Here is a 17,808-nt window from a genome sequence, read left to right as displayed (position 1 = left end):
GGTAGGGAGAGAGTTCCAGATTTTTGGGGCATTCCCAGAGAAAGAGCGGGAGAGGGCTTTTTGTTTGTCTTTTTGGGGGGATTAAGAGGAGCGAGTTGGAGCTTCTTAGGTTTCTTGATTGCCCAGCTTTTGTGAGTTTGGCAGCGAGGTAGTCCGGTTTACCTGTGTGCAAGGCTTTATGGATGAGACAGGCAGTTTTGAAGGCGCAGCGTGCTTCGATGGGTAGCCATTTTAGGGCCTGTAATGCAGGCGTGATGTGGTTGTATTTCTTGGTACCTGAGACCATTTTTGCTGCTGCGTTTAGGGTGGCGCTCATGGGGGCTGTGTGTGTTTTAGCTGTCCCGGTTAGTGTGGCATTACCATAGTCCAGTCTAGGCCGAACTAGAGATTGGGTTGCAATTTTTAGGTCATTGGGGGGTATGAAAGGTTTGATTTTGTTGAGTTTTAGGTTGTAGAAGGCGCCTTTTGCTGTGGATTTGATGTGGTGGATTTGATGTGGGAGCTCATGTTGAGGCTTGGGTCTAGAGAGATCCCTAGTGATTTGACTGAGTTTGCTGGAGTGAGTCTGCAGTTTAGGGAGTCAAGGTTGTTTATCCATTCTTGGATCTGAGGGGGTTGTTCGTGATTGGAGAAGACAAGGATTTCGTTTTTTTCTTGGTTGAGTATGAGGTGGTTGAGAGTTAGCCAATTTTCTACTTTTGAAAGAGTGGAGTTGGGGCGGAGGATGTCATTGAGGGAGGAGATCTCGAGGTACAGCTGGGTGTCGTCAGCATAGAGGTGGTAGGCGATGCTTGCTTGTTTAAGAATGGTAGTGAGCGATTCCATGTAAATATTGAAGAGTGTGGGAGAGAGGACTGAGCCTAGAGGGACACCTCGAGTTGAGGGGGACGTGTTGGACATTGAGTTTTTGATTTTTATGAGTTGGGAGCGGTTATGTAGAAATGAGGAGAACCACTTTAGGATATTGCCAACTGCTCCGACATGTTTTTGTAGGGCGTCTAAGAGTAGGTTGTGATCAACCGTGTCAAAAGCAGCTGATCGGTCAAGGAGGACAAGTAGGCAGCATCTGTTGGAGTCAAAGGAGTTGTGAATGTCGTCCGTAATGCTCAGTATAGCTGTTTCGATGCTGCATCCCTTCCTGAACCCGGATTGGTGTGAGTCAAGTAGGTTATTAGATTCCAGGTGTTGGTTCAGTTGGGAGAGAACACATTTCTCCAGGATTTTGACTAGGAAAGGAAGGTTGGTGATGGGCCTAAAGTTTTTGAGGTCATTTGGGTCAGCATCTGTTTTTTTTAGAAGGGGGGTGACTTGGCCTTGTTTGAGGCAGTTGGGCATCAGTCCGTTGATTAGGGAGCTGTTGATAATCTTTGTCCACAGTAGGGTTAGGGTAAGGTTGAGGTTCTTGGCTAAGGAGGCAGGTAAAGAGTCTGCGTAGTGGTTGGAGGGTTTGGAGTTGGCAATCACATTGGAAATGTCCTCTTCGGAGAGAGGATTTAAGTCTTTCCACCGCTTGGGGGAGGATGGGGGACTAGGGTGAGGGGTTTGTTTGGGGGTCGACAGAAGAGCGGTCTCTGCTTCCGGGAGCATGTTGTGAGCTGGGGATGGGCGAGGTTTCATTAGGGGTGAGGATTTGCCGTGTTGGGATTGAGGGTGGTGGTCTAGGGAGAGCTCGATATTGGAGATTTTGTCATTGAAGAATTTGGCCAAGTTGTTACACTGAAGTTTGGAGGCAGGGGGGTTAGCTTTGGTGGGCTTGGAGGTCTGTTTCTGGATGATGTTGAAAAGTTCTTTGGGGCGGCTTTTGGCTTTGTCTAGTGTGTTCCGGAAGAAGGAGGCTTTCTCCTTGATTATGTGTTTTTTGTAGTTACTGCGTTGTTTCCTGAGTTGGGAGAGGTTGATTGTGGATGGGTTCCCTCTCCAGAGTCTCTCAGCGGTTCTTACTTTTCTTCGTTCGGAGTTGAGGTCATTATTGAAACAGGCTCAGGGGGGATGTCTGACTTTTAGGTTTTAGGAGGGATAGTTGGTCAAGAGCAGTTGTCATTGTCCTTGTTGTACAGTGTAGTGAGCTCAACCATGTTGAGGTTGTCTGTACAGGTTGGGAGCAGTGATGTTATGGTTTCTTGAAGGGCAGGGAGGGGGATATCTTTGAAGTTTCTGGTCCTTTGGTGGGTAATTTGTGTTTTGAATGGTGGAGCTACTGTTTGATTGATGCTGAATATAATGATGTGGTGGTCTGACCAGTCGATTGGGAGAATGGTATTTTTGGTTATAGTTTTGCTTTTGGCTAGGATTGCATCTAAGGTAGAGGCCTTGTTGTGGGTTTGACCCTTGCAGTGTTGAGTGAGCTCATTTGTGAGAAGGAGTTCATTTAGGGACTGTATAACAGTGTCCTTTTCATTATTCCAAGGGAGGTTGAAGTCACCCAGGATGATGTTGTCGGAGTTTGCTAGTGAGAACTATGTTAGTAGGTCCAAGATTTGTTCGCTGAAAGCAGGAGAATTTCCTGGGGGGTGGTAGATGAGATGGCACTTTGTTATTTTGTTGTTTTGGCGTGTTATGTTGGTGTTGAGGTATTCGAAGGTTGAGAAAGAGTGGGTTTTAATTTCAACTATATTGATGTTGTTCTTATGGATTATGGCAATGCCGCCGGCGCGTTGGTCTATTCTGTCTTTTTTAATGATGGAGAAGCCAGGGGGGGGACTAGGAGATCAAGGAGCGGGTATGATGTTTCATTGAGCCAAGTTTCGGTGAAGAACGCGATGTCAGTGTCGTTACTCAGTATGGCATCAGCAAGCTCGATTGCGTGCTCGGCTGCGGATCTGCAGTTTATAAGCATGCAGTTTACCTTGCCGCTGTTGGAATGGATTTGGGTGGAGGTGGGAACTTGGAGAATTGTTGTGCGTTGAGAGGGACGTTTTGTGGGTGTAGGTTGGTTGTTGTCTCTACCTATTCCGGCGATTACCTGGATGTTGGAAGGGGGTGGTTTGTGTTTCTCTGGGGTCGTAGGTTTTAGCGAGTGTCATTGCCTCTCTCAGAGATATATCAGGGATCGTTCTTTTTGGTCTGAGAGATTGAGTGTTGCGAGGGGAGGAGCGCCAGCTGGACATCTGGAGATTAGGGTGTTGAGGTGGTTCACTGGTGTTTATGAGGGAGGGGGGAGTATTAAGTGTTTGGTGGGGAAGGAGGGCGCGGTGGTGTTGAGAAGGATTTTGTTGATGGCATGGGTGATAGTGTTGAATTGGCTGTGGAGTAGGGCCAGGTTTTCAGTTATGGTTATGAGGTGAGTTGGGGTCATAGGTAAGAGGGAGTTGAGATTCTATGCGTGTGAGGCGCTTAGTTATTACCTCTATTGTCTCCGGTTTAGGGGGAGGGGTGGGTTTGTGGGGCATATTGGACTGAGGCTGTTGGTTGCGACAGGAGCTTTGAGGGTTATTAAGGTACGGGGAGGGGAGCGGTTAGGTGGCAGCTTAGGTTGAGGGTGTAGGTTGGGACGGGGGGGGGTTGAGGGTTAGGGGAAGTGGAGAGGCGTGCGCGTGCGTCTTCCGATAGGCGGTGGTGGGGGGCATTGGGGAGGGTGTTTCTCGAGTGAACTGGTGTAGTTTTGTATGAGGGTTGGTCATAGGTTAGGTGGGTGCTCGTGTAATTGTGAGTAGGGGGATTAGGGAGGATGTTTTGGGAGGGGTGTGGGGGTGGGGCAGGGAGCAGATCTTAGGGTGGGAGGTGTGGTTTGGGGGATGAGAGTGAGGGGTAGAGGGGAATCTGGCCTGGGGGTGGGGGGCAAGTCTGCGGAGTTAGGTAGTTGAGGGCTTGGGGCAGGATTAGCGTCCGGTCTTTGAGTTGAGGTCTGGGGGTCGAGGTGGGAAGGGGTGGGGCAGTTGGGTGGGTCAGGATGGAGTTTCGCAGCTCAGTGAAGGTGAGTTCAAATTGGTGCAGGTTGAAGTCGTTGGCTTGGACCATGACTTTGCCATTTCTGTGTAATGTTTTGGTGGCGTTAATTGTGAATGGGGAAGACTTGGAGATAGTTAGTCTTTGGCCGTGGGGGATGTTGGTGGATTTGGTAACTCGCAGGTGGTTAGCTAGGTTATTTCTCCATTTGGCTTAGTGGGTGGTGTAGAAGATAAGGTCTGTTTTAGTCTTGCCTTTGGAGGAGTTGTGGTAGAGGTCGGCTATGAGTGTTTCAGGGTGTTGCTTGAGTAGACTATGTTTGAAGATTTTGGTGGCGTTAGCTGAGAGGTTGGGTGGGTAGATGATTGAGAAGGAGTGGGGGCCGTGGGGTTTCAGGTTGGAGAGAGGTGGGGGGTTGGTGGTTGATGGGGTGGTCTGGTGGGGATTTTGGCTGGTTGGCATCTTTCTGATTGAGGGAAAGGGGGATACACAGGGGGGTTTCGGGTTAGGTTAGTGGGATGGGTATTGTGGGAGAGACGTCAGGGGTAAGCTGAGCCTTGTTGCGCTCTGCATTGTCTGTTTTGGAGAGGTATGTGCCGGTGGGGGGGGGGAAGGGGGGGGAGCTGTGTGGAGATCGAGTAGGGAGGAAGTAGGCTCGGTGATTCCGCCGTGATTTTGTTGGGATGTGCCAGATGACTGGGGACAGGGAGGAGAGCACCCGGAAGCAGCCTGCAGTGCCTCAATTGTGGGGAAGGTCAGGATTACTCGCGGGGGGTACATAATTACTGCTGCTGTGGGCAGGGCGAGGGCGCTCTATAGCGCCATTGTCGTTGGACCTAGGGGTGTGGAGGAGTTAATTTTCGTCATTGCAACAGATGATGCCTTGCCCCTCTTAAAATGCTCAACAGTATGCCCATAGAACATTAAATTCACTTTCAATAGATATTATGCATTCCATTGTACAGTGGGAACTATTGGTTCTCATTCAGCTGAATAGATTGGGAGTGTATTCGGTCAAATGCCCATGCCAAGATGGCCACTGCTGAGGTTCGGTCAGTCCTCTTTTTATCATTACTTTGAGGCTCTTCGATCAGTCCTCTTTCAGTTTCTGCGTGGAGGGGGTTGAGAAGACATCTTAATGGCTGAGCAGGGACAGACAAAGGAAAATGGCCACCTAGTCCGACCTATTACATACTCCTCATAGGAGGCTCACACATGCCGAGAGAGTCAGTAGAGGCTTCACTCTGCAGTCTTTCACAGTGTGGGATATTGTTGTGGAGTCTTCAGAGGTGGGCAAAGGGTTCATTTGTCTTGGAGACCAGGGACGGGAATCACAGGGTGTGGGACAGCTCCCTCAATTTTCAACCTTCGTAGCAAAACAGTTCAGGGCGCGCTGTGATGCTCCATGACGCACCCAGTGGCTGCGGGGACGAGACTCATAAGACGTGCACAGCTCCCTCCACTGTCAGCCTCTGTGGCATTCGGAACCCTGGGAACGCCGCGGAGCTTTCCGACTCACCCAGTGGCTGCGGGGACGGGATACTCCAGATGCAGCACAGTTCCTTCCCTTTTCAGCCTCCGTGGCATTCGGAGCCCGGGGCGCGTTGAGAAGTTTTCCGGTTCAGCCCGCGGCTGCGGGGTCAGGATACGGAAGGCATGGTGCACCTCCCGGGATCCCTCGGGAGCGATTCTGACCAGGGCGGCCAGCGGGGCTCACCAGTCTCGATGCGATGGCACTCTGCCTACTCCAAACCAGACAAAAGGCAGGCGTGGTCCCCCCCGGGGTTCATCGGTTCCTTCCACGAGCACTCGGGACAGTAGCAGGGAGAGCGGATATTCATCCGGCCAGCGCTTTTCTGCGGCGCTGTTGATGTCCACTCCCTGGTAAGCAGCAGGTCAGGGGGTGCCTCGTCCTCGCAGTCGGATTCCAGGCTTGTGGGCAGCTTGCCAGGCAGAAGCGGCAGACCACCGTCAAACGGTTACAGTCTTCACTGTTTGGGTGCCGAGCAAAAGGTTGGGCGTACGGGCATAACGGGGATATTCACCAAAAAGTGATCCCCAGCCCCGGAGCTAATTTGCAGAGCTCCAGCCCAGCGGCCATCTTAGGTTCATTCATCATGGGTTTACACAAATGATTTGTAGCCAAAGCACCAGATACGGCTGAGAGCTAGAGATCTGGAAGCAGCAGTATTTGATGGATGTTGGACTTAATGCCGTGCACAAACAAAGGAAGTATATTTGAATGACATACAGACTCTTCCTTTTTAAAATGCTTCATAGATTCTGGTAAACACCAGTGGCTTTGAAAATATTTGGCCGCGGATTGATACTTTATGTAGGTGATGTGGGAACCTGGAAGTGGATTTTATGAACATAGCATGGTTGTGCTCAGTTGTAAGTGCCTGTTGTAGGATTTTCATAAAATTGTCGGTCATGACCGCAAATCCTCTCAATTGTTGGCGCTGATTATGTTTGACATATAACAACAGATATCGTGAGCTAAAGGCTGGTCTTCCTCTGTGAAGTGCCAGATACAAGACTCAGGGCCAGATGTATGACGTAAAATTGCACACGCAAACAGGTTTGCGACCCGTTAATACATGCAATTTTAGTCTGGGCCATGTACTTGCACTTTTTTGTGCGTAGCAAATAATTAGCGGCTCGCAAAATAGTGTGTTGCGACCGGCTATTAGGAAGGGGCGTTCCCTTCCTAATAGCGACCGCAGAGCCATGTATGAATGTTTAGCAACCATGACTACGGTCGCAAAACACTTGCAAATTACCGCCCTGTTCAAGAGGGTGGTAATGAAGTCTCAAATGGGAAGGGTTCCCCAGGGGACCCCTTCCCCTTTGTGACTGGCTCCAAAAGGGACCACTGCCTGCCCTTACAAAATGAAACGAAAACGTTTCATTTTTTTTTTTCTTTTTAGTGCATCCCGTTTTTTTCTTTGAGGAAAATGGGCTGCATTAAAAAAAAAAAAAAAAAAAAAAAAAGCTGCTTTATTTAAAAGCAATCACAGACATGGTGGTCTGCTGAGCCCAGCAGGCCACCATCCCTGGGAAGGCCTGTCATTCCCAATGGGCTCACAAATTGCTAGAGGTTCATTAATATTCATGAGCCTCGCAATTTGCGACCCCATTGGGAATCGCAAACATTTTTAAATACACTGTTGGACATGCAAAATAGCGCCTCGCAAATTGGCAGTTGCGAAAGACTCGCAATTTGTGAGGCGCTATTTTGCACGTTGTACTTCTGGCCCTCAGTCTATTAGATGAGTTGGCAGACACCTACACAACACGTTTGCCATCAACATTACACCTTTGGGATATATGGAGACCACTGGGATACCTGGTAAAGGAAATTTTTTATTTTTTATTTTTATTTTATTATTATTTTGACATTTATTTAAAGGAAAAGACACCAAATCAATCCATGTACCACAACAATTATCATATCAATGCAGCACAGATAAATAACGCCCTTAACCAGCATATCCCTGTCAATTTGATGTTGCAGCCCAAGCAACATGGCTAACTTTCATAGTTCGGGCTGGATGTCCTCAGTAGTTTCCATCAGTAGGAAGGCCCTGAAGGGAGCCTATATGTCCAGAGGGCAGGACATAATAGGCACTAGGTGTTCATATATATGTCCATTTGTTCATTACAGTAGATTAGCTCGGCCAGCTACTGGCATTTTGCAACCCCTGTCAGTTTTTTCACAAGCCAATTGGCCAGTAGTAATGCCAGCGCCAACATTTCCTGTCACCAGCTGGTAAAACGTTTACCCATCCCATCCCTGCCACCTGTGGCGTGATGTCAATTGATGTTTCTAGGAATTGTCAGATTGTGGCTGCCAATTTGGACAAGAATATTTGTATGCCTCCACACTCCCTCGCCAGGTGCAAAACCCCCACCTCAGGTGACCCGCATTGTTTGCAGCCGTTATCTGCCTTGAGTCCACATTTGCGTATCAGCACAAGGGTATGGTACACTCTGTGTAGAAAGAGATGATGTACTAATCTAAGGCTGCAGTTGGGTAAAAGCTTCCATGCCGCACCTGATACCTGCATTCAGAGATCGTCATCTCATTCCTCCTCTGCAGGGATCTTCCTTTCTAGACCTCTTGTAGGGGGTTTCAAAATCGCCCTAGGAATCGCATACGCTTGTGCGTGTGCTTTTCCTTTTGTGCCACGCGATTGGGCTTTGCGTGTGTGGTTTTCACTAAGACGGCACTCAATAGGCCAAAGGCGGTCGCGTTGCTCCGCCCATGGCCTATTGGTGTCTATTACGTGCACCGGCCATCAGTGGTTTCAATTATCGTGCCCAGACACGGGCAGGATAATTGAAACCACATGGTTTGCAGTGGCACGCACGCACCACTTGCGGGCTTCTTTGTTTTTCAAGCGAAAGTGAAAGCGAACGCTTTCCCTGCTGCTTGTTTTAGTGGAGTCTGATAGCAACGTATGTAGATTGGGGAAACGGACTATATGTAAAATATGAATCTAATGCAGGCTGAGAATCGTATGAGCCCATATTCTTGTGGAATGCATAATGGAGTGGAGCGAAACATCGTCAAAACAAATTGATCTCATAAAACATAAGATTTGTATATTTTTTTTTTAAACACAATTTAGGTCTCATGGGTGAAAAACCGTCATGACGACACAGTGAGTATTCCATGGCTGGGTGGTGGTGGGGTCTGAGCTCGTCCGGTTCTGGATCGCGAAGGTGCAAACAGTAAGTGATGTAGGTTGCCTTACCCAGCAACGTGTGAAATGTGTGAGGGGCGGATGTCACAGGGGTAGTGGAGGCGACAGCAGAGCTGTTCACCCCGGTGAGGCCGAAACCAACAGCCACCATTTTAAGACTTCGCGTGCCTCTTCATGGCCGTCTGTGAGACCGGGTCGCAGACATACATTGCTGCATTTCAGAATTCTTACGCCCCCCTCCCCGCCCCACCCCACAGGAAAAAGGGCTGAGAATTATTGCATCCACTTGCGGCAGGGAAGGGTTACAAGAACAGAGTTTTTTATTTCCATGTCGGTTTCTCCATCTGCTTTTAAGCTCCACTAAGTGAGACGTGTACTTTTTCACCTCAGGCCTCCCGTTCAGCACCGTTTCCCCCGTGAGGATTGGCCGCTTTGAAGGTTAACCGAGCTCGAAAGACTAACCCACACAGCCAGCGTGAGTTCACGCCGGCTCACCATCAGATGGGTAAGGTCAGCTCGTGCCGTGTGCAGGGTTCAGACAGCAATGAAGTGCGCGGAGTTAGCATTTTGGAGAAAAAACAGAAATTGCAATGTGAGCAAACACCGGTGACCTCATCAGCTGTGCTGACAGTGCATTCTCCATGTGTGTAAAGTTGTTGGTTACCCCCAATAATATGCAGGAGCCAGGACTAGTGCATAAGTACCTTTATTGCAGTACTTGCTATCATACATCCGAGAGAGCGCCGGGCAACAGGCTCCGATCGCTTCTCTAGCCTCGCGCTAACTCGCGCATGCGCAGTAGCGTCCAATATGGCCGCGACGCGCATTTCCACCGTTACGTAGTGCACGTCAACTAGACCGCGACACTACATATCTCCCCCTTTTATACCACACAAAACAATGTACCTGACAGGGTGGTTAGTCCATTTCGTAGTCTCTAAACTTGGACGGTCTCACCACCGCTCGCCCAACCCGGGTGTGTCTTACCGGGGTAGTATGTCCTTCTTGACCCCCTTCTGCGACAGGGCTTCCCCTTCTTCCTTCCGGAGTGCCATGTCCTTCTCTCTCTCTATTCTCACCCCCTTCCAGGGTCCTTTCCTCCGTGGCCGGTCCTTCGTGTACCTTTCTCTCACTGTTTTGCTCTTCATGAATGTTCTCTCCACACTCTCCCTTTGAAGCTCCTGCTTCCCTTGTCACCTCTTCTGGAGGTGTTGCCCCTTCCATGTCCTCCCGGGGCCATTGTAGGATTTTGTTGCATTTGGCCATACGGTCTTGGGACCACACATTTCCATCGCTGAGCAACGCTGCTCGGTCATACACTTCTTCCACTCAGGGGTGGGGAGTGTTTGCTTTCTCCCTTTCGCTTTAGAACAGCCAGCTTCACTCTGACCCACTCCCCTTTTTCTAACGCTGTCTCTTTCACCTTTTTGTTGCGGTTGTAGTATTCAGTGTATATATGCTGTGCCTTCTCCAGGTTGTGTTGTACTGCCGCTGGAGACCATTTGCTGGTGATGGTTTTCTCTTTCCACGCAACATTGTCTCTGGTGAAAGGTTGCCTTCCCCGTAGGATTTGGAAGGGGCTGTACCCCGTGCTGGTGGGGGTGATGCGATATGCCCAGACCGTGCTTTGTACTTCCTTTTCCCAGTCTTTGCCCCTGGTGATGGCAGCCTGTATGGAGCCCATAAGCACCCTGTTGAACCTTTCTACTTGTCCATTACTGGCCGGGTGATATATCGACGTATGTCTGAGTAGAATGCCATTCCTTTCCGCAAATCTGGACCATTTGTCCGAGGTAAATTGGGGACCATTGTCACTGATTATGGTTCTGGGGATGCCCTCCCTGAGGAATACCGTCTTGAGAAAACGCAGTATTGTGGGTGTTTAGCCAAAATATCGAGTTTTAAATTTCGACCTACAATAATATCGTGTTTTTAATATCGTAGGTACAAAATATTGAAGTCAAGAATATCGACGGACAGAATATCGATCCCAAGGTCAGTAATATCGAAGTTAATAATATCGAAGTAATTAATATCGATGTAAGTAATAGCGTAAGCAAAAATTTCGATGTCAATAATATCGATATTTATTTAGTGTAATGTAATTTAATATGTATTTTATTTGTATGTTAAAGATTATTGTAATGTATTGTAATACATTTAAAAATAAATGTTTAGAGATTAATAATTATTTTAAATTTAATTTAGCGTTTTAGTATCCGAGCGTTTTATTGTGTCTGATATTTAATATGTTTTGTAATATTTTAGCTATTGTGTGTGTAGTGGGTTGTAGGTTGATAGGGGAATAGGGTGGGATGTAATTAAAATAAAATAAATAATGATATTTTTTATTTATTTGTAAATATTATTAATTAATTGTTATTAGTTAGTTAAATATAGTAAATATAAATAATTTATTATTGTATTTTATTTGTTGTTATTGCTAATTAATGTATTGTTAATTAATAATTAATAGGTGAATATTTGTAATTTCGTAGTTAATATGTATTAGTCAATTAATAACTATATTAATTATAAAGAATGTATTATTAATTGTAAATAAGAGATACATTGATATTAAAATCTACTGTGTATTTTGTATGTGTAGTGTGTTGTGTGTTAAAGGGGGAATAGTGTGGGCTGTAATTTAAATTTATTTATTTAAATATTTATTTTACATAATTGGTATTTAATAATAATTTTTTTTTTAAAACATTGTTAACATGCAATTTTTTTATAAGAAATTATTGAATTGGTTATAATGTTCATAGAATCACTATGCTATCTAGTGCTTTCCCAACTTTTTTACTATCTGGAGTGGGAATAGTAATGTTTACCCCTACGCTATCCAGCGCTTTCCCTACTGTTGCACTCTCTGGAGTTGGAATAGTAATTTTTACCCCTACGCTATCCAGCGCTTTCCCTACTGTTGCACTCTTTGGAGTTGGAATAGTAATTTTTACCCCTACGCTATCCAACCTTTTCTCTACTGTTGCACTGTCTGGAGTGGGAAGAGTAATTTTTACCCTTACGCTATCCAACACTTTCCCTACTATTGCACTCTCTGGAGTTGGAATAGTAATTTTTACCCCTACGCTATCCAACGTTTTCCCTACTGTTGCACTCTTTGGAGTTGGAATAGTTATTTTCACCCCTACGCTATCCAACGTTTTCTCTACTGTTGCACTGTCTGGAGTGGGAATAGTAATTTTTACCCTTACGCTATCCAACACTTTCCCTACTATTGCACGCTCTGGAGTGGGAATAGTAAATTTTACCCTTACGCTATCCAACACTTTCCCTACTATTGCACTCTCTGGAGTTGGAATAGTAATTTTTACCCCTACGCTATCCAACGTTTTCCCTACTGTTGCACTCTTTGGAGTTGGAATAGTTATTTGTACCCCTACGCTATCCAACGTTTTCCCTACTGTTGCACTGTCTGGAGTGGGAATAGTAATTTTTACCCTTACGCTATCCAACACTTTCCCTACTATTGCACTCTCTGGAGTTGGAATAGCAATTTTTACCCCTACGCTATCCAACGCTTTCCCTACTGTTGCACTCTTTGGAGTTGGAATAGTAATTTTTACCCCTACGCTATCCAATGTTTTCCCTACTGTTGCACTGTCTGGAGTTGGAATATTTATTTTTACCCCTACGCTATCCAACATTTTCCTTACTGTTGTTTTTGTTGAAGTTGGACTAGTAGTTTTATTGTGTCTGATATTTAATATGTTTTGTAATATTTTAGCTATTGTAATATATAATTAATAATAAAAATTATTCAAATTAAAAATATTGATTATTATTTGCTATATGTAATTATTTAATATTTATTAATGTTATTGTTTTATGTGTATAGATGTATTGGTAATTTAAATAAATATTTAATAATTTATATGTTACAGAAATTATTATTAAAAGTAATTATTAAGTAAGTGTATATATTATATATATATATATATATCACAGGAAAGACCACTCAATTCGGAATGACCCAAGGACACAACGGGGATTCTTTCAGGAGTCCTTTATTCACCATATGCGCAGCGTAATGCATTTCGGCCAGAGCGGCCTTCCTCAGACGCCATTGCAACTAGAGGGTACCGTCTCCCTCCTTCATTTATTGTTGCGGTGCTCCCATTGGTGGGAGAGCAGCTGATCCTGTTCAACTAGCGGCAGCTGTGATCACATGCGAGACCGCAACTCCCAGAATGCACTGGCATGGCAAATGCGTTGACAGGAAGGTAAGTTCATCTTTTATGCTGCAATTCCGTGTGAAGGGGGGGCCGTGTAGTTGCAGGAACCCTCCGAAATGAAAGTGTCAAGGCTCCCTCGGGTCCCCAGCGCCCCAGCCTCGAGTTCAGAACAAATCGGGCCGTGGAGAGCACTGTAGTGAGTCCTCCCTCCCGTGCAGTCACGGTCTATCTACTGACAGCAGCCTTAGGCTTGATCCGTTCTCGTGGCGGTCCCGGTAATCACCAATCCCTTGGTAGCCACAACAAAGATGCCAGTAAATAAATATATATATATGTTTAATTAAAGTTTTATTTAATTATATATATTTATTATAAATTTTACATATTATAAAATATATTTAATTATGTTTCTTTGATTTATAAGTATTATTTGGTTTATTTTACATATATTTTTTAAGTAAAAAAAAAATGATATTTTTGAATTACGATATTTTTGACATTGATATTAAATTATCGATATTTTTGTACTTACCATGTTGTAGATAGGATGTCGATATTCTTGACCACGATATTTTTGTTGCGATTTTTTGTAGGTCGAATTTTTGTCTTTCGAAATTAGGTCATACAACCGTATTGTCAGTGTCCATTTCCTCTTGAATGTGTACCTCTGGCCACTTTGAGTATTTGTCCACTAACACGCATAGGTACTTGGGTATCCCCTGATTGTCAAGTACAGGCCCCAAGATGTCCACTGCCACTTCTTCCCACGGGTTACTGGGATTCGTGAACTTTCCTAGAGCAGGCCTCATCGGTTTTAGTATTTTGTCAGCTCCTTGGCACTGCACGCAGTCTCTCACGTGCCTCTCCACCTGCAGATCCATCCCTGGCCACCAATACGTTTGTTTGGTTCTGGCTTTCGTCTTCACGATTCCCAGGTGTCCTTCGTGTATTATAGACAACAGATCCGGTATGTTCACAGGTGGAACCACCCTATTTCCTCTGTATACAAACACACCGTTGTTCCCCACCGACAGCTCCTCTCTAACCTCATAGAACTGTCAAACCTTGAGCTTCTGTTGTCTCCTCTCTGGCCACCCTCGTACGATGTACTTCTTGATTTCTTCCAGGTCTCTATCTGCTGCATACGCATCCTTCCACTCCTGTCTACTTATTGCCCTTTCCGGATCATCTGTCAGGGCTACCATCTCGTCATCTTCCTCGGTGCCGCTGGTGGCGCTTTCCATTGCTGACGCCCTGCTGAGATAATCCCCTATCTTGTTTCTTGAGCCTGGTATGTATTCCACGTCATACCGATACTCCAAGAGTTTTAGCTTCATCTTCGCTATCCGGGGTGTTGCGCTGGCATGGCCACTTGACGTCAGGACCTTCACTAGGGGTTTGTAGTCCGTTTTCAACTGAAATCGCGTGCCCCACAGGAACTGGCGATACTTTCCCATGGCCCATACTATGGCCAACATCTCTTTCTCAATCACACTGAACTTTTGTTCCGAGGTCGTCGGTGTCCTGGACGTGAAGCTGATCGTCTCCGTCACGCCTCCTTGTCTCTCTTGCATGAGCACCGCTCCTAACCCTTTTTCACTTGCGTCTGTCATCAATATCGATCTACCCAGGGGATCTTACCCATGCAGCGGGATCGCCTGGCTGATTTCCCGTTTCACCGTGTCAAACTCTTCTTGCGCCTCTTTCGTCCATGTAAACGCCGTCTTTTCCCTCGTGAGTTGTCTCATGTTGTGTGTTTTTGTGGCGAAGTGGTGGACAAACTTACTATAGTATTCCGCCATCCCTAGAAAGGACCTTACTTCTTCTTTGGAGGTGGGCGGGGGTGCGTCGCAGATGGCCTTCACATTCCCTTTCTTCGGTGTTATCCCTTGTTCTCCAATTTCATGCCCCAGGTATGTGACTGATGTCATTCCGAAATGACATTTCTCCCACTCTGCCGTCAGTCCGTTTTCCTCCAAGATCTTTAATACCACTTCCAGCTTCTCATTGTGGTCTTCTAGCCCCTTCCCCATTACTAGGATATCATCTTGGAAGTATTGTACCCCCTCTATACCCTTGAATAGGCGGGCCATTCGCTTTTGGAAAACTGCCGCTGCTGATGCTAGCCCAAAGGGCATGCGGCAGAACTGATAGCATTCAAACGGAGTTATGAATGACGTCAGTTTCTTGCTCGTGGGGTGCACAACTACCTGGTGGTACGCCGATTTGAGGTCGATGGTGGAGAACCATTTCACGCCTTTTGTACGTGCCAGCATTTCCTCTATGCGTGGTAACGGGAACCTTTCTACCACGATGCTTTTGTTGAGTTCTCGGAGGTCCACACATAAGCGCACCTTGCCTGACGGTTTCATGGCCACCACCAGTGGCGCCAACCATTCTGCGCTGTCGATCGGTCAATGATTCCTTCTTCCTCCAGTCTGTGTAGCTCCTGTTGCACTGCCTCTCTCACAGCGATCGGTATGTTTCTCACTTTGTGTGTAACGGGGCTGACGTTCTCCTTGAACGATTCTGTGGGTAAATTTCTCTAGTTTACTGATCTTGCCACCAAATATTTTCGGGTGTTCGCATCGCCATCTCGCTGCCGTCGACCATTCTCCATTTAACGTCACTAGCACTTGGGTGTCTCCTCCCGCATTCAGTTGTATTCCCAACACTCCTTGGTCCATCCACCCGAGGACTGATGGTCCCTTCTCCGCGACATATAGTTTGCACTGGGTGCTGCGTTCTTTCAACTAGAACAGCAGTCTCCTAAATCCTACCATTGGGATGGGTTCCCCCGTGTAGGTGACCGGTCGTATGTCGGGCGGTTCCAGATGTGAGCCAAGTGTGGGTTTGAATCTCGCATTCCACACGGATCTTTGGACGATCGTGTAGGGAGACCCCGAATCCGCTACTATGGTGATTTCTACTCCTCCAATGTGCATGTCGCACTGGGGCTTGCGTGCTCTTTTCCCGTCGATGCCCAGTACTTGGTCTTCCACACATAGGACTTCATCGTCTTCCTCCTGACCTTCTTTTTCCTCTCCTATGTCCTGCGCCACGAATTTCACTGCGCGTTGTTTCCCTTTCCTTCGACACACCTTCTCGTAGTGGCCGACCAGGCCGCAGAATGCGCACTTGGCTCTGAAGGCGGGGCACCGTTTGTCGTGCGCCGCGTGGTTCGGGCTTCCGCACCTATAGCACCTCGACGTTCCTTCCTTTTCCTGCTTCCACGGTTGTCCCGGTTTTCCTTTCCCCTTGTTTGTTCCTTTGTACTCTCCTGGCGCCGTTTTTCCTCTTCCATACTGGTCCGCGTCCTCCACCTTGTTTATCGTGAGTCTCGGGACTTGGTCTCTCTTTGCTGCTTCTGCGCAGCCCTTAGTTAGTTCTGCCCTTTTTACGATGGCTATCACGTCTTTTAGCGTCGCATCTCCACTCGCCCACAATTTATCTTGCACTGTCTTGCTTGTCGTATGCATTACTATTTGGTCCTTAATGAATACGTTGTGTAATGCTCCAAATTTACATGTTATCGCTAGTTTTCTCAGCGCCGCCACGTAGTCGTCTATCGTTTCCCCCGCTTCTTGCTTCCTCTGCTGGAAATTGTAGCGGTCGATGGACGTGCAAACTGCGGGCCGATAGTGGTTGTCTAAATCTTCAATGGCGTGTTTGAATACATCGGTGTCCGCTGCTGGTCGGGTGACCGGTGTTAGTTTTGGAACACCCGTATGCCTTCTGGTCCCAGATTATGTAAGAGTATCCTCTTCCTCCTGGCGCTGGAGAACGCCTCCTCGTTCTCGTCTTCCAGTGCTTCGAGGTAATTTTTGAAGTACTCCCTCCAGTCTTCCCATTTCATTTGGGGCTCCCCTGGCCTTGGTAGGAACGGGACTGGCGTCGTTAATGCTGATGCCTGCGCACTCATCTTGGCTTCTGCCTGTTTCCTCGGACTGCCTGGCGCTTCCGTCCTCTCCCCCTTTCTTCGGGTCGTCTGGTTCTCTTCGGAGCTGCCTGCGCTGTCTCCACCCGCTTCCGCCAGGGTCTCTGTTGCGTCTCGCTACGGTTTGCCCGCTTACGCTTCCTTGCCTCTGGTCGGCACACTTACTTCTCACGTGCCTCCCTCTGGCGTCCGTCTGCCACTGCCGCGCTCTCTCGGTGTGCTGGTGTCCGTCCTATGCCTCCCTGGTCTGCTCGCTCTGTAGGACGTCGTCCCCTCCGGCTCTCCTGCTGGTTGGGGGCTCTTCCCTCACTGGAGTTCAACAGGGTCCACTCTGTCCAAGCCTCGTCGCCACTGTAAAGTTGTTGGTTACCCCCAATAATATGCAGGAGCCAGGACTAGTGCATAAGTACCCTTATTGCAGTACTTGCTATCATACATCCGAGAGAGCGCCGGGCAACAGGCTCCGATCGCTTCTCTAGCCTCACGCTAACTTGCGCATGCGCAGTAGCGTCCAATATGGCCGCGACGCGCATTTCCGCCGTTGCGTAGTGCGCGTCAACTAGACCGCGACACTACATAGTGTCCCACTCATTCCTGTCAGGAACGTTGCCCCCTCCAAATGCCATCCCCTAGATTACTTTTTGATATGTGTAAATTGGTTGCGCCTTAAATATTTTGAGTAAAATATTCCTCTTATAAGAATATTGCATTTCACCCAAAACTTCCCAATATCGCCTAAATTTCTATATACTTAATGTAAAAGACCAGTGCTTTCAAAAAGGTGGGGGGGGGGGGGCTAACATGGGCGGGGCTAGAGGACCCTTCACACGAGGCAGTAGTGCTGGAGCAATTTTCAGGGTGGTGGTGCCATTAATGTTATTTCAATGAAGTCAGAGGGATTGTGAAAAATCCTAGGCCATAACCAAGAACAAGTGTAAAAATGGCTGGAGAGAACTGGTGAAGCAGCGCACTGTCATTTACAGACAGTACATTTTCCTTTAAAATGGCCAATAAATTTGCATAAAAGTGCAGTTGTAATGGTAAAAAGATATAGTGCAAAAATGATAATGTATGA

At 47.1% G+C, this 17,808-nt stretch overlaps 1 protein-coding gene across 3 annotated transcripts in view; it reads left to right on the top strand.

Annotated features, from left to right (window-relative positions):
• LOC146859938 (mucosa-associated lymphoid tissue lymphoma translocation protein 1-like) overlaps positions 1–17,808 on the top strand; it is a 1,299,471-nt gene that overhangs the window by 384,589 nt on the left and 897,074 nt on the right. Inside the window, exon 3 of one of the 3 annotated variants that reach the window (XM_085643682.1) lies at positions 10,539–10,589. The exons of the other annotated variants lie outside the window; for them this stretch is intronic. The gene's annotated coding sequence lies outside the window, so the exon portion shown is untranslated. The remainder of the gene's footprint in view (positions 1–10,538; positions 10,590–17,808) is intronic. 3 annotated transcript variants of the gene reach the window in all.

Source organism: Triturus cristatus, chromosome 3_1 (genome assembly GCF_964204655.1).
Source record: "Triturus cristatus chromosome 3_1, aTriCri1.1, whole genome shotgun sequence".
Classification (NCBI taxonomy): domain Eukaryota; kingdom Metazoa; phylum Chordata; class Amphibia; order Caudata; family Salamandridae; genus Triturus; species Triturus cristatus.
Note: the sequence above shows the minus strand (reverse complement) of the source record. Positions and strands in the feature narration are given on the sequence as shown.